Source organism: Theropithecus gelada, chromosome 3, assembly GCF_003255815.1.
Source record: "Theropithecus gelada isolate Dixy chromosome 3, Tgel_1.0, whole genome shotgun sequence".
Classification (NCBI taxonomy): domain Eukaryota; kingdom Metazoa; phylum Chordata; class Mammalia; order Primates; family Cercopithecidae; genus Theropithecus; species Theropithecus gelada.
This window is the reverse complement of record NC_037670.1, coordinates 65023401-65028209: the sequence shown is the minus strand read 5'-3', so window position 1 is coordinate 65028209 and position 4809 is coordinate 65023401. Positions and strand designations below refer to the sequence as shown.

At 53.6% G+C, this 4809-nt stretch overlaps 1 protein-coding gene across 3 annotated transcripts in view; it reads left to right on the top strand.

Moving 5' to 3' along the window:
- Positions 1 to 534: 534 nt before the first annotated feature.
- Positions 535 to 4809, top strand: part of UPP1 (uridine phosphorylase 1) — a 20515-nt gene continuing 16240 nt past the window's right edge. The window contains exons 1-3 of one of the 3 annotated variants that reach the window (XM_025380181.1): positions 535 to 864; positions 1159 to 1364; positions 2195 to 2328. The gene's annotated coding sequence lies outside the window, so the exon portion shown is untranslated. Of the gene's footprint in view, positions 865 to 1086; positions 1365 to 2132; positions 2329 to 4809 lie in introns of those variants that run through there. The other 2 variants (XM_025380182.1, XM_025380179.1) reach the window with 2 other exon arrangements.

Here is a 4809-nt window from a genome sequence, read left to right as displayed (position 1 = left end):
GACGGAGTTTCACCCTTGTCACCCAGTATGGAGTGCAATGGTGCGATCTCGGCTCACTGCATCCTCTGCTGGGTTCAACTAAGCCTCCCTAGTAGCTTGGATTACAGGCACATGCCACCACGTCCGGCTAATTTTTGTATTTTTAGTAGAGACAGGGTTTCACCATCTTGGGGAGGCTGGTCTCGAACTCCTGACCTCAGGTGATCCATCTGCCTCGGCCTTCCAAAATGCTAGGATTACAGGCGTAAGCCACCACTCCTGGTCCAACCCCATGTTTTCTCAGGAACTGGAGTTCCCTTTAGGAAGCAAGTAACAGATGTGCTGGGCAGCCCGGGCCGCTAGGTCGTCTTGTTTCCCAGGCTCTGTGCTCTCACCAGAGTGCGCGTTCGGGAAGCAGGGAGAGGACCAGGAAAGACGTCTTAGACGGAGAGTGGGCACCGGCCGGGGAGAGGCGGGTCTGGCCGCTGGGGGTCAGAGTGCAGCGCCGGTGTGAGGTAGTTCTGCCACTTAGCTGCGACTCTAAATGAATGAGTCACTTCCCTTCCTCGGGCGAGCTCCTGGCTTTGCCCCAGCTGGGGAACTCCCAGGATCAGGAAGGTTCCAGAGAAACTCTCCGCGGGGAAAGCGGAGGCCGTCCAGAGAGATAGAGGGTACACACGGTGACAGTGCCAGCTCCACATCCCCGACCACCGGGCCAGGGCTGGTTCCACGCTGGCATTTGTCTCCGCTGGCCCCAGCCGCGGGGCCACCTCCAGACAGACAGACCGGGGATCCTGCCTGGCGGCGTGACCTTGGGTTACTCCTAGAGCCGCTTCTAGCCGGGTTTCCTCCGCCCCAGATCCACCCCAGGCTAGGATCACGTGGGTAAGGAGATTTCCTCTATAGTAGGGGCGGTTTAATGAGTAACAGAACTGGCTGCTGGTTTTTGACAATTGCCCAACTGCTCCGCAGAGGGTAGAAGCAAGTGAGGGCGGAGGCTCCCGGCACCTAGGCGGGAAGAGGGTGGGAGGTGTGGGGTGGTGGGGGTGGGCGGGGTCGGAGAAGCAGAGGAAGGTGGGGGCGGGCGGGGCTTGTCAGCGGCATGGCCCAGGGTGCGGTCAGCCGAGTCCGCCGGCCCAGGGCAGGCGGGGCCTGAGCCAAGCGGTAACCCCAGGGTAGGGCGGGGCGCTCGCAGACTCCCTATGAGCTTCACCTCGCAAGAGGTTCCTTCATTCGAGTGCTCCGGCGCACAGACCCTCGCCCCGTCGTCCGCGAGCCTCCCGAGAGCTGCCCCTTCGACCTGCCCTGGAGCATAGTGTTTGTCGCCGGTGTCGTCGTGCAAGGATGGCGCAGCGGGTGTAGCGGGTCTCTGCGCAGACCGAGCGGTGAGTTCGCCGCGGCCCGGTTCCCGCCGTTCTCTCTTCCCTGGAGGCTGGCCCATCCCCTGCCTTGGCGACTTGCCCACTTACCTGTAGGGGCGGTGACGGAGGCTCAGGCGCACCTTGGCTGTCAGCTGCGAGAAGGAGCAGAGAGCAACCCGGGAAGGCTGCGCGGGGAGGCTTGCGCGCGGCCGGGAGGTTCTGGGGCCGATGTGTGCGGGGCAGGTGGGCATGGGGGGAAGCGCGCGGGCGGGATGCGCTTCCTCGGGTCCACCCCGTGCCCGCCTCTGCCACGTCCCGGCGACCGGGCGCGTGGGGCTCCGGGCAGGGAGGCCACCAGGCTGAGGTGCTCCGAGGGTGGAGGCAGAGCCGACAGGGTCAGGTCCCGGAGGGCGCAGGCGGGCGCTTCTCGCGCCCAAACCCGGGCAGGGAGTGCGGGAACCCCTAAAACTGTGCTGGGAGCCCCAGATGAGAGGAAGGAATTGGTGACTTCAGTGACCAAGTGATGTTTTGGTCCCCACCGCCTTTTAAAGGGAGAGGGGGTAAAATTGCATTTGGAGGATGATTGTTACGGGAGCCCTCAGTTAAGATGGAGTCAAGTGGCCATCGAGTCAACATTTAACAAAATGTTACCGCATAAAATATTGGCATCGAGTTATTTGGCAGCTCCGCAGAGAAACTTTACAGTCATATGCGTTATATGACATAATTTGCATGGGGAAGGAGGTCCCTTTACGATTCTTTTATATGGCAACCTGTTCTTGGACCTGACAGGGCCAAGAGAAGCAAGGAACTCCGCAGCTCGTCGACACTTCTCGACTCCTGTTCCAGTTCAGGGCTTGGTGAGGTGACTCGCGGTCGCGGGTGACTCGCCGGCAGTCTTCCTGCCCCTGCCCGAAACGCCTGGAGGGCCTCCCACTGCGGCTCCCACTGCAGACGTCTGTCCGCCTCCAGCCGCTGTTCTCTGACGGTCAGTTTCAAAGCAGCACAGTCTGGGATCCGGAGTAGAAAGAGGCCGTTTCCCGTGAAGGCCATGGAGGCAGTTTCCAGGCGCCTGGGTGACCTGTCTCTGCACTTCCGTCTCTGATTCTCCATCCCTGTTTCCTTTCCCCAACGTCCCCTGCCTGGCCCTTCCTTGGCTCATTTTCTACCTTCCTGGGGTCTTCTGGGTTGAAAAGACCAGTGGTTCCATTCATTGGCTGTAACCGCGGGTCTTTAAAAAACTTTGTGACTTCCTTGAATAGACAGAATGTCTTACTCTGGGTTTTTACAAGCTCTGCTGAGCCATTCCCAGGGCAGGCCTTTGTCTCTTCCGCCTTTCAGTTTGTTTGCCATCTGCATTTTGGCCCAAGCTTTCCCCACTTCTCAGCCACTCTTACCACCCTGACCTTCTGGTCCTCTGCATTAAACCTCATCACCGCAGACCGTTTTAATTCAGCACAGGTTTCTCGAGCACACATTTTATTCTTGGTTCCAATACTTTCAGCACTGTTGGGCATTCATGTTTCATTTAAGAAGGACAAATTAGTTTTTCTTTACATGGGCTTTTTGTCAAAGTGGACTTTTGTTGACCTTACTTATCTTAAAATTAATGCAAACTTATTGTAAAAAAACAAAACAAAACAAAACCCAAAACCCAAAAATCAAATATATAACAGAAAATGAAACTTCTAGGTTTTCCTCTTCCCTAAAGATAAACACCAAACATTCTTCTCCCTTCTCCAATCTCTCTCATACACATTTGCGTTTGAAATATGTTCGTTCAAGAAAGTATTTTAAATGTTTACAAACTAAGCTATTTATGCAAGTAACTTACCAATCTGATTTGAGTTTAATGGGTTAAAAGTAAAAAAAAAAAGTAAAAACATCTTCAGTTTTTTTTTTTTTTTTTTTTTTTTTAGTAAGCTGGATCTGTCTGGTAATACGTAGGGGAACCCCAGTTGATCACTGAAAAGGCTCCTCCTCAGGGAACCAAATCCTGAGCCAGGTTTAGGATTTCCTTGGGAGGTAGAATCTGCAGCCCAGGTAAAACCAGCAAAACTCTCCTGTTATGTGGGGAGGGGAGTGAAGAGCATGACTTTCTAGAGAGGTGAGAGAAGACTTGTTGAGAAACTGAATTTCATTTCCATACGGAAGTTGGAGAACATTGTGGTACAATGTTAGGAGAAAGGTTTTCTAAAATCAGCCCAGTCTGACATCTTCCTCAACACCAGGGTCTTTTCAACTGGAGCATTGCAGACATCTGCAACTTTCTCTGCCTACGTGGGTGTGGTTAAATAGAGCCTCCCTGAGTGCAGGACTGAAAAGTGGAGAGAAGGTAGCTCTTGGGACACTCACACCCAGGAGGGGGGATGCTACAGGTACTAAGATTGCAAGGGGAAAGAGAGAGTGAGGCGGGCCCTGGACCCCACTAGGAAGGAGCCAGTCGAAGGCAATGGCTGGACAAGGGAGCTGATTTCTCCGTTGATGTGGCCTTGGTTTCTCTCGTTCAGAGTAAAGAAAAGCAACCGAGCCTAGAGAGAAACATCCTTACTCTGCAAGACCAGACAGGAAGTTCTGTCTTTGGTTGGGTTTCCTTTTCTACAAACGGGGTTGGATTCTCTCTGGAGAGCTTTCCAGGAGCCACTTAGCAGTCTCTGATTCAGTGGGATGTTCTCAGCTGTTGACCCAAGGGAGCTCACTTCTTAGCTCTTCCCCTGCCCAGTTCACTGGGGGGCTGCTCCCTCCCATTAGCTCCCTACCCCTAAAGACAAAAATAGCAGCCTGGAGGGTACAGAGTTTTGGGGGAGGTTGTAAGAGGGCATTTTCTTCAGAGGAGCCACTCTTATGGGGGAATGTTCCTGCTCAACAGAAACTGGCCCTGGGGACCAGGACTCTCTGCCTGACCCTAAATCCTACTTTTTCCCTCAGTCGGTAGGTCTGCTTAATGGATCCTGAAGAAGGTCTGAAATCATGACCAGATGCCAACGCCCCAGGATCCTCCTGTAGGGCCTTTTGATGAGAAGCACTGCTCTGGCTCCTCTCTCCTCCTTCCACACATGTAGGGAGAGGTAGCTCTGCCTATTCATGAAGCTTCATCCCTACACTGTCCTTCATCTGGCCCCTGGTGAACCGGGGACCAAGGCGTGATACCTCTTTTAAAACTCATTCCCTTTACACTGGTGGTGTGACTCATGCCTGTAATTCCAGCTACTCGGAGGCTGAGATGGGAGGATGACTTGAGCCCAGTGATTTGAGGCGGCAGTGAGCTATGATTGCACCACTCCACTCCAGCCTGGGTAACAGAGTGAAACCCTGTTTGTTTGTTTGTTTCCTTCTCTCTTTCTTTCTTTCTTTCTTTTCTTTTTCTTTCTCTCTCTCTTTCCTTTCTTTCTTTCTCTCTCTCTTTCTTCCTTTCTTTCTTTCTTCTTTCCTTCCTTCCTTCCTTCCTTCTTCCTTCCTTCCTTCCTTC